This window comes from Balaenoptera ricei, chromosome 8, assembly GCF_028023285.1.
Source record: "Balaenoptera ricei isolate mBalRic1 chromosome 8, mBalRic1.hap2, whole genome shotgun sequence".
Classification (NCBI taxonomy): Eukaryota; Metazoa; Chordata; class Mammalia; order Artiodactyla; family Balaenopteridae; genus Balaenoptera; species Balaenoptera ricei.
In genome coordinates, this window is record NC_082646.1 from 53,373,961 (window position 1) to 53,386,234 (window position 12,274).

Here is a 12,274-nt window from a genome sequence, read left to right on the forward strand (position 1 = left end):
ACACAGGTGAGACGCTAAGGAGAAAAGAAGCTCATTTCTTTGTGAAAATCTATTGTTTTAGTAACTGCTGTATTTGAAAACCCTGACAGCCAGTTCCTTTACTCAAGAACATTTATTCCTATATGTTCTGCTGTCCCACAGCATAAAAATTACCTATTGGAAGACATTGCTTCAGGCAATAATGAGACCATAAATCTGTTAGCCTCCATTAAGGTCCCCGGAAATACACGAGAACTTTAGGGACTGTTGTTTCTCTGAAAAGTGTAAAATCATCATTTTTGTTGATATTCATTTAAATCAGGCAAGTTTCTCCACTTGGGGCAGGATTCTTTTGATAGAAACTAAATCATGAGGTCTCTAATCCACAGCAGTTGGAGACACTTTGATTGAATAAAGCAATTATGTTCCAGAAAATAAGATTGCTTGATAAAGAGCATCTAAAATACCTATTAGATGGCATTTGCATTTGGAGATCACTTGCACGCTAGGCAAGCAATGATGCTCTGACTATTTGATTTCTAACTGTCCAACCTCTAGAAGAGATTATGTGGAAGAGATATAGAGGTGGTGTACATGTCTCCTAACTGCTTCTTAATTTCCCTAATAAAAGACGGCTATTTTTCTCTTATTAAAATGGGAAAACTTACAACTCCACAAGCAGGAATAGAAATATAGGGAATTAGACTGATTTATAATGTTGTACCATACTGGAAACAGTATTTGACTTGGAATTAGAAAAACTGGGTTCAGATTAGCTTTCTAACCTTTATTAGCTATGGGAAATTCTGGTCTGCCTGAGCCTGTTTTCTCACCTAAGGAAAAAAAGAAAAGTAAGAGTCACCTTTTACCCAATGGAAGAATTGCTAGGTCACTGTTCATTGATTCTTTTGTATCAAGACTCTGAAACCAGTCTTTAGGCTCAAGGAAGCCTAAGAATACTTCTTCCTTTGGATAGGACTAAATACATAGCCTATATTTATTACAATTTTGAATCTGCTTTTAACTTTCTATCCTTTTGAGTGTTTCTTTATCCATAATTGTTCAGAAAGTGTTCCAAAGAATGCTCGAAGCCTCTCTCTTTAGTATTAGTTTAGGTAGGTTCATTTAATTTTAAAGATATTCTGTTATTAGTTATGACAGAGGTACAAGTGGTGATAAATGAAGGAAATAGTAAATATGAAAGATTTTATAAAGTCAGAAGAGATTTGATATTTATTGAGCATCTACTGTATTTGTACCTCCTTTTACTCTTTACAGTAATTCTGTGAGGTGGTTTTGGAAAAACAGAGGACTAAGAGTTAGGTGACTTGTCTAAAGTAAGACATATACAGTGGAAAGATGGAATTTGAATTCAAGTTTTTCTGAAGGCAAAGACCATGCGTATTATACTATACCATTTTGCCCAGTGGGAATGGCAATTTCATGATCTTTTGTAATTATAACCTTTACTGCTTATGGCTTTATACTCTTTTATTCCTCAGGGTATAATCAACTAGACTGCTAATCTCTTCTCTAGATCTGAATGAACCATTCCTTCTTTATTCCTACTCCCAAGCCTGTGGTTCATAGGAATGGTATAGTGTAAAATACTAGCAATCAGACAGACCTCAGTTGGACTTCTGGTTCTGGTACTTACTAATTGTGAATTTTGGGGTCACCTGGCTCAATCAATCTGATAGGCAGTTTTCTTTTCTATAAACTTCTGACAGTATTTAGCTTGCAAGAGTTTTCACCAATATTAAATGAGTTAATGTACATAAATTGTCTAGCCTGCACATATATGTAAAAATACATATTAGTGATGGTGGAAATGTGCCTAAATGGGAACACACGCAGGTGTGAGAACACGCCCTTGTTTAAGCATAAAAAAATTGTGGGATTTGAATTCTTTCCTCCCACAATTGAGTCACTCGGTCCTGAAAGAACTTTGGATGGCTACACGTAAGAGTGCTGCTTGGCTCATTGACAAGATGATCATGGCTATGTCCTGGTCATTTATACTACTAAGCATGCATTTGACGTGTGTTATTTCAGTCTTGTACTGAAGAGTTAAGCTTGAATTTTGAAACTTTAAAAACATCTTCCTTAGATGCACATAAATTCCTTATGAAAACAATTCCTGGTAAGCTTTTATTCTTCCTCAGGACTTTGTATGGTTAAAGTCTACAAAATTAATTTAAAAGTTGATTCCACAAACATGAAGCCCTTGAAGTTGACAAGATAGGGACAACATGTATATTGGTTTCATCTAATATTCCCAATACTGTATATATTAGTTAGGGTCCAGACAGGTTATAGAAACCATACAAGTTATTTTAGCAGAGAGAATTTAACATAGACAATTGGATAAACAAGTATGGAAAACTGAAAAGGCAAAAATGGAACACAGACTAGGGAAAACTGAGGTCTCTCCAAGCCCCAGTTTTCTCATCTTTGAAAAGAAAATAGTAATAGCTACTGTGTGCCCATTGGAGGGCTGCCAGGCTGGAAGGCTGCTCATTGGCCCCCTGTGTATTAAGTCTCTGAAACCTTTATTTATGCTCAGGGGAGTCCACACATGTATCCCTCTTACTGTACAGGTCATAAATCTCAGCCTATATCCATTACCTTTTTGAACCAGCTTCCACTTTTCTCTTTTTCTAAATGCCTTTTCATAGAGATAACATAGAGGTAATCACTGAATGAGGCAACTACCAGCTCTAAGGCTTGTGAAACAATGGGAAAAGTTTAGGATTATTGGGACTTAAAAGCTTATGACACATATTTCTGAGGAGGGAGTGCTTCCTAGTCGTTGGTCTTTAAGGATTTGAAAATAGCCTGCTTACCCTCGATAGAATTATTTCGTGAAAACTCCTGTGTTACTTTTTAGAAAGTTAAACAAGAGCAAGAGTTGGGGCAGGCATGGAAAATTTCACAAAGGAGAAAGAACTTCAAGTGGGAAAACTTATAAAGAAAGAAACAAGGGTGGACAAGTGAAAGGACAAGTGACAGCAAAACCATGGGACTCAGAGTGAGCATGATGTGACGGAGACAGAAATAGAAGAGATGGAGATGACTGAAATGAGACTGAGTTAACTGAGGGGAAACAAACTAGGGAAGGGTTGGAAACCCCAATACCTTTCACATCCTGGGGCCCATGGACTACAGGAGATATCAAAGCGGGAATATGCTTGTTCTAGATAACTTACATGGCTTATTTTTACTGGATTTATGGACCTTAACTAATCAGTTTGGTTCAAGTGGACATAGGATCACAGGAAATTGTTTTGATGAGCTGTACAAAAGACTAGATTTGCCATTCTCTGGGAAGCACCTGTGGTGTGTCACAAGGAATTCAGGTTGAGGGGATTTCAAATTTTGCTTTATCTTTTATCTGTGTCACTGAGGGCACAAGTATAAAGTTTCATAATTTAGTAGTCTCCTTTTGGCTAGGAAATAAATGATTGATTATCACTTTGAGTTGGATAAAAATCCAAACAAAAAGTTCATGGAAAGGACTACATGGGGGAAATCTTTATGTTTGAGAGGTAAATTTCCATTATTTAATAGTCAGACCGAATTACAATTCCTCATCCCAGCTACCTCATCATCCAGAGAGGCTGGGTGGTCTAAAAGCAGCTCCGTGTGTTATAAAGATCTCTCATGCTTGGTTTATCAGGGTCAGTGCCCTCAGGGTAGAATCTTAGAAGCTTAAGAGGCTCTGTGGCTTAAGAAGGTCACTCTTTCGTGCATCCTTTTTTAAGATAGTGTATCTAGTGAACATTGTTATCATTGCTCATATAATTCATAAATTTAAATATAAATCAAAATCCCTTAAACATTTAGATAGTAAATATAAAATTAGTCAAGTCTCAAAACAGTTCAATAAAGTCATAAATCTAGCATAAAAAATATTTTAAATGCTCCAAATGCCTTATATATACAAAACATTATAGTTATTAAAATTTATTAGAGAACCTACTTCAAAACATCAATCCCGTGGTTTTGTCACATTATTATCTCTATACAAATTTATTTGATATAAACTTATTTGATATATTCCTGGTTATGGTTTTATTCATTTATGGACAATAATTTTATCAATCTGAAAGTCAAGCAATATAAACTAGCTGGTATTGCAGATTTTATTTCATTAACCTATTCATTCCTCATTTGTCAAGGGATCTGGTTACATCTTCTAAGTAGATTGAAAGCTGAGTCAGTGTTTATTGGGTTGGGACTCTTCTCAAACAAAACTTTGATTGTTAAATAACTGATACGTTACAAGACTATGCTTTAGAAAGTGGTGCTGACCCAGCTTTTCCTCCAAGTCACATATATTACTTACAGAGTGATCCACCTCACTTCACGGTTTACTTGACTGTGCCCTATTATCACTGCATAATTAGTAGGATATCCAGAAGTTTCATGCCTCAGGAGATTAAGGAATGAGTTTATATAGACAATTTTCTATTAAGGTTATGCAGATAATCTATCATTTTGTCACAGGTTGTTGGATTCTATATTACTTACTCACTGTTCTTTGAAATCATCCTTTTTGTTAAAACATATTAAAAATGCATACTACAATTTTTAAATATTACATGTATTTAAATGAAATCAGCATTCCCTAATTATTAAAACTAATTACTTATCATGGTTTAATGTACTTGCCCTACTTTTAAATTTTCATATTCTAAATTTTATTTTAAATTTTACATACTTGATGTAATTACAATTTCATGGTCTTTTTCACATATTCAACTCAATTTTATTATTATAATTAAAATTATCTTTTGGATGCATAAGTTAAATTATTACAACTTATCCATTGGAAACCTCAGTTAATGAAATCCTTTGCCTTTTAAGATAGCACTCAGAAAATTTTAAAAACATCTTTGATTTCTGGCAACAACAAGCTAGTTCATCTTGATTTTTTTTTCCTATTTCAATGCATGAGATCATCTGCAGAAAGTCTCAATTCCTTTGAATGGAAAATACTTTTAAAGACCAACTTCAGGATACTATGAAAAGTTACCATACTGTTCTACATATGCCAGACATTATGGAGAGATCTAGAAAATAATGATCATTAAGGTCATGAGTTCATATTGATTTTCCAGTTTAACCACAAAATTAGTATTATTTTTCAAAAACTTATTCTAACATGAATATACACTTCAACATGCCTAGGTGAAAAGTCACTGTGTTCTCTCCATTATCTTCTAGGCTCAGAACCCTTCTTTTGCCAGCACAGTGTGAACAAAGCCATCTCACTGGGACTGATCCCCAGTCACTAAGCTCATAATTCTAATAAAAAAATTCTAATATAAAAAAAGAGGTCAATATGGATGGGCACTTGCCCATGCAGACAGACATAAGAACGGAAGCCAGGTCAAAACCAGCAATCTGTTTGGTGAGTATGGAATCAAAATGAGCATAATTAGTTCTGTTAGATATTTCAGGATGACATATATTCATTAATCTAGGCCCACAGCAGGGTTGGTCTTGCCAATAGAAGGACCATAGATGAAAGAAAGACTACAAACTTTTAGACATATCTAGAATGGGCACTGTCAAAATTAGCAGAGAGATCAAGAGTCAATAGCCAAGAGGAACTGATATATACTTGATAATGTCAATAATGACAAATGTGCAAAAAGAAAAAAATAAAATAGTATAACTCAAAAAGAAAGACAGATAACCAACAAGGACCTACTATATAGTACAGGGGACTATACTCAACATTTTGTAATAACCAATAAGGGAAAAGAATATGAAAAAAAAATACATATATATGTTTGTATACCTGAATCACTTTGCTGTACACCTGAAACTAACACAATCTTGTAATTCACCTATACTTCACTTAACAAAAAGGAAGAGAGATCGACAAGAAGACAAAAATGTGATTCAACAATTCTTCTACAACCTGGCCCCAACACAAGAAACATCCTTATCTCAGCACTTAGGGAAAAGATCCTTAAATGAGTCTGCAATATTGATTGCATGATCAAGAAGAAATCTTCTGGTTATGGGATACAGGTGAATGGAATATTAAAGATCTTGGAGTTTATTATATTTGGATTAAAGCATGCCACCCACTTTAAAAATCCAGAGAGAATAAAAACAGGCATTTTCTGGACAAGTCTCATTTGTTACAATGTCCCATTGTTAATTTTTTTTTTTTCATTTTAGATGCATGAGGTTATCACAACAGTAAAATGGACATATAGCGGATAATTGGAAGGTATAAAGGGTGCTTACTAACCTGTGACCAAGAAAGTAGATAGGCCAGCTTAATATCATTTTTACTTATTTATTCAATAATTAACTAAATTATTATCACTTTTTCAATTGTTTGTTAGCATTTATTCACTTGTATAAATAAGGCATGGGTCATTTCTTTAATGAGCTCACAAGCTAGGAAGCATGAATAATCTATTCAATGATGATTGCTCCATCATAGGTTGGATAATAGATATATGTTTTTACTAGGTAGGAGAGAGGCACAAAGAAGGAATTACTAAAATTGGTAAAATGAGTCAGAGCAGGTTTCACGGAATAGTGGACATTTGAATTGTAACTTGAAAGAAAATTAGGAGTTAGCCAATATGGCAAAAAGCAAGGGGAATTCCAGGTATGGAAACAAACTATGGCACAGTTGAGTGTATGTAAGTTGTGATTTGAATGGGTAGTTCTGTGTATAGAAAGGACAAGAGGGAGAGGAAGCTGCAGAGGAAGACAGGAGTAAGGGTTTGAAGACTTAGCAAAGTGTACGGATGATCAACAGTAAAATAAAAATTATCCAAACTTCTAAACTTTCCAGTGACATAGATAGATAGATAGATAGAGACAAGACAACAATCCTAAATATTTACACAATATTCACCTCATAGTTGACAGAGAGCTTTAACATAATTTAAGTTCCTAATAAAATGTCATGACTTAGGGGAAGGTAGAGAATTGTTTAATCTGTTAGATGAAGCGATTGTTGCCCAGATTCAAGTGAGGTGTTCAACTTCATATGGTGAGAGGATGACCCATGAAAATTGTTTAGATCATCTGACAATAGATCCTAGTACTGCCACCACTTTAGTACTAGTATACCCACTATCACCATCTGTAGGCTCTTGAGAATTTAAAAAATTTTATGTTTCCATACAAATTTTAAAATTTTTGGTTCTAGTTCTGTGAAAAATGCGATTGGTAATTTGGTAGGGATTGCACAGAATCTGTAGATTGCCTTGCAATCCCTATCAAATTACCAATGGCATTTTTTTACAGAATTAGAACTAAAAATTTAAAAATTTGTGTGGAAACACAAAAGACCCCAAATAGCCAAAGCAATCCTGAGAAAGAAAAACTACAACCCACAGAATGGGATAGAATATTTGCAAATGAAGTGACCAACAAGGGAGTAATCTCCAAAATATACAAACCGCTCATGCAGCTCTATATCAAAACCAAACAACCCAATCAAAAAGTGGGCAGAAGATCTAAATAGACATTTTTCCAAAGAAAACATACAGATGGCCAATAGGCACATGAAAAGATGCTCAACATAGCTAGTTATTAGAGAAAGGCAAATCAAAACCACAATGAGGTATCAGCTCACACCAGTCAGAAAAGCCATCATCAAAAAGTCTACAAACAATAAATGCTGGAGAGGGTGTGGAGAAAAGGGAACCCTGCTACACTGCTGGTAGGAATGTAAATTGGCACAGCCACTATGGAGAACAGTATGGAGCTTCCTTAAACTAAAAATAGAGCTACCATATGATCCAGCAATCTCACCCCTGGGTATATATCAAGAGAAAACCATAATTTGAAAAGATGCATGCACCTCAATATTCATTGCAGCACTGTTTACAATAGCCAAGACATGGAAGCAACCTAAATGTCCACTGACAGAGGAATGGATAAAGATGTGGTACATACATACAATGGAATACCACTCAGCCATAAAAAAGAATGAAATAATGCCATTTACAGCAACATGGATGGACCTAGAGATTATCATACTAAGTGAAGCAAGTCAGAGAAAGACAAATATCATATGATATCACTCATATGTGGAATCTAATTTTTTAAAAAATGAGACAAATGAACTTATTTACAAAACAGAAACAGACTTACAGATATCGAAAACAAACAGTTACCAAAGGGGAAATGTGTGGGTGGGAGGAGGGATAAATCAGAAGCTTGGTATTAACACACACACACTACTATATATAAGATAGATAACCATCAAGGACCTACTGTAGAGCACAGGGAACTTTACTCAATATTTTGTAGTAACCTATAATGGAAAAGAATCTAAAAAATAATAGATATATGTATATGTATAACTGAATCACTTTACTGTACACCTGAAACTAACACAACATTGTGACTCAACTATACTCCAATAAAATTTAAAAAATAATAATAAAAAGTTTATTTTAGAGCTTAAATTTTGCTGATTTATATGTGAATTGTACCCTTATTGCTCCCTATTTTCTTTTAGTACAATCAACCATCTGGTTGTAACATTCCAGGATTAAGCCTCTCTCTGACTTGCCCTTCTGCATGTACAGCAGTTATCGTCTATTTGAGTTACCTGTAACTCATCAAACAACTAATTGTTTATCATTTACGTGTGTGTGTATGACATAGCTTTAAAACAGTCCAAGTGTAGTTTAGAAATGGACCTTTGGTAAGCTTCATCTCATCTTTTCTCACAGGTAACTCAGGAATCTGCAAAACATGTCTTTTTTGTCTTCTTAGATGCTTAAACCTTCTGACTAAGCTGGCACAGCTGGGAGCAGCAAGGAATCTGAGAAAGTGGATTTGAGTGTCTCATATTTGGCTGAATATTTACTCTAGGTAGACCATATTCATGTCACCTATGTCCCAATGGGTAACTTTGGCATATATGGTGTCTTAATCCATTCAGGCTGCTATAACATAGCAGTACCATAGGCTGGGTAGCTTATAAACAACAGAAATTTCTCACAACTCTGGAGGCTGGGAAGTCCAAGATGAAGGTACTGGCAGATTCACTGTCTGGTGCTGGTATGCTTCCTGGTTCATAGATGGCTGTCTTTTCACTGTATGCTATGGAAGAAAGGAGGAGGGGTCTCTTATATAAGGGCACTAATCCCATTCATGAGAGCTTCACTCTCATGACTTAATCACCCCCAAAGGTTTCACCTCCTAATGCCATCAGAAGGTGGTATTTGGGATTATTTTTCAACACATGAATTTTGGGGTGACATAAACATTCAGTTTATAGCATACGGAAAACATAGACCTCCATTCAAGAGCATAATGGGAGAGAGTGGCCACCATTGTGGAGCAGAAAGACCCTGTGCTTACCTCCACTCATGAAGACACCAAAATCACAACAATCTGCAAAACAACCATTGACAAAAAAGACTGGAACCCACCAGAAAAGACCTACAACTAAAGAAAGACATAAAGAAGGAACCACACAAGACAGGTAGGAGGGGCAGAATTGGGATATAATCAAATCCCATATGCCCCAGGTGGGTAACCCACAAACTGGAGAACAATTATATTGCAGAGGTTCTCCCACAGGAGTGAGAGTTCTAAGCCCCACGTCAGGCTCCCAGCCCAGGGGTCCAGCACCTGGAAGAGGAGCCCCCACCCAGAGCACTTGGCTTTGAAGGCTAGTGTGGCTTAACTGCAGGATCCCCAAAGGATTGGGGGAAATAGAGACTTCACTCTTAAAGAGCTCACACAAAATCTCATGTGTACCAGGACCCAGGGCAAAAGCAGTAATCTGATAGGAGTCTAGGCAAGACCTACCTACTGGTCTTATAGAGTCTCCTGGAGAGGCAGGGGGTGGTTGCAGCTCATCCTGGGAACACAGACATTGGTATCAAACATATTGGGGAACATTCAACCATGTGAACGCTGCTGCTAGCAGATGCCATCTTAGCTCATTACTTCTAAGACCTGGCACTACCCAACAGCCTGCAGGTAGCAGTGCTGGGATGCCTCAAGCCAAACAACACACTGGGCAGGGACACAGCCCCACCCATCATCAGAGAGGCTGCCTAAAGACTAAAGAGCCCACAGCGGCCTCTGGACTTGGACTTGTCCCTAGACACAGCCCAGCCCACCAGAGTGCCAACACCCAACTTCTCCCACCAGTAGACAAGCACTCACCCCTCCCACCAGGAAGCCTGCACAAGCCTCTAGACCAGTTTCACCCACCAGGAGGCAGACACCAAAAGCAAGAAAACTTTGATCCCACAACACAGGCCAGACACTACCCTGGGATGCTGGGTCCTGGCCCTGCCCACTAACTGGCCAACACAACTTTTGAGACACCCTAGACCCCATACCCAATTGTGTCAAGAACTGCTCTCCACCGCAGTGATCTGAAACAAGCTCTGGGATCCCTGGGCCCTACAGCTGGATTCCAGGAAACAGCTCTGTCTGCCAGTAGACTGGCACTAACCTCAGGATCTGGCTCCACCTGCCAATGGGGGGGGGGGGCAAAAGCCCCAGCGTCTTCGGGACCCTGACTCCACCCACCAGTGAGCCAGCACTAGCCCCAGGGCCCCCTAGGATTTGGCAACCAGCCACCTCATTAACCAGTCCACTAAACAGCAGCCAGCAGCACCTGTAAAAGGGAGGGCCTGGCAACCAACCAGACTAGGGGCCAACCAAGCCTACCAGGCCACCTACATAGTCAACCCACCACAATAGAAGGACCCATGCAGCCCTCTTATGGGGAAACACTAGAGCATATAGTTTAGGTGATGAGAGGGGAGTACACTGCTGGGATGCACAGGACACCGCCTACAGAGGGCCACTTCTCCAAGGTTGAGAATGTAACTAACCTACCACAGACATAAAAACACAAATAGTAACTAACTTAGACAAAATGAGGCAGGAGAGGAATATTTTCCAGATGAAGGAAAATGATAAAATATCAGAAGAACTAAGTGAAGTAGAGATAGGCAATCTATACAAGAAAGAGTTCAGAGTAATGATCTTAAAGATGATCAAAGAACTGGGGAGAGAAGGGATGCACAGAGCAAGAAGTTAGTTTTTAACAAAGAGTTAGAAAATATAAAGAACAACAAAACAGAGATGAAGAATGCAATAACTGAAATGAAAAATACACTAGAAGGAATCAATAGTAGACTAAATGATTCAGAAAAATGGATCAGTGAGCTGGAAGACCGAGTAGTAGAAATCACTACTCCTAAACAGAAAAAAAGAATGAGAAGAAATGAGGACAGAGACCTCTGGGACAACATCAAGTGCACTAATATTTGCATTAGAGGCAGCACAGAAGGAGAAGAGAAAAAGGGCCTGAGAAAATATTTGAAGAGATCATAGCTGAAAATTTCCCTAACCTGGAAAAGGAAAGAGTCACCCAAGTTCAGGAAGTACAGAGTCCCATACAGGATTAACCCAAAGAGGAACACACCAAGACACACTGTAATCAAAATGACAAAAATTAAAGATAAAGATACTAAAAGCATCAAGGGAAAATCAACAAATAACATATAAGGGAACTGCCATAAGACTATCAGTTGATTTTTCAGCAAAAACTCTGCAGGCCAGAAGTGAGTGGCATGATATATTTAAAGAAATGAGAGGGAAAAACCTACAACCAAGAATACTCTACCCAGCAAGGCTCTCATTCAGATTTGATGGAGAAATCAAAAGTTTAACAGGCACGTAAAAGCTAAAAGACTTCAAACCACCAAACCAGCGTCAACACCAAATATTAAAAGAACTTCTCTGGGTAAAAAAGAAAAGGCCACAACTAGAGACAAGAAAATTACAGAATGAAAAAGCTCACTGGTAAAGGCAAACATACAGTAATGTTAGGAAATCATCCACACACAAAGCTGGTAGGGAGGTTAAAAGAAAAAAGTAGTAAAATCGTCTGTATCCACAATAAGCAGTTAAGGGATACAAAAAACAATTAGTTGTAAAATATGACATCAAAAAACAGTAATTGTGAGGTGAGAAGAGTACCAATGCAGGGTATTTAAAATGTATTTGAAATGAAGAGATCAGCAACTTAAAACAATCATATATATATGTAGACTGCTATACAAAAACCTCAAGGTAACCACAAACCAAAAATCTATAATATATATATACACACAAAAAAGGAATCCAAACATAACACTAAAGATAGTCATCAAATCACAAGAAAACAAAAGAAGAAATGGAAAAAAGAAAAAGACATACAAAAACAAATCCAAAACAATTAACAAATGCCAATAAGAACATACATGTTGACAATTACCTTAAATAT

General features: G+C 37.2%; 1 long non-coding RNA gene across 1 annotated transcript in view; it reads left to right on the top strand.

Annotated features, from left to right (window-relative positions):
* LOC132369762 (uncharacterized) overlaps window positions 1–5,499 on the top strand; it is an 84,231-nt gene extending 78,732 nt beyond the window's left edge. The window contains exon 3 of the long non-coding RNA XR_009504473.1: window positions 5,209–5,499. This is a non-coding gene — a long non-coding RNA (uncharacterized LOC132369762). The remainder of the gene's footprint in view (window positions 1–5,208) is intronic.
* Window positions 5,500–12,274: the final 6,775 nt, after the last annotated feature.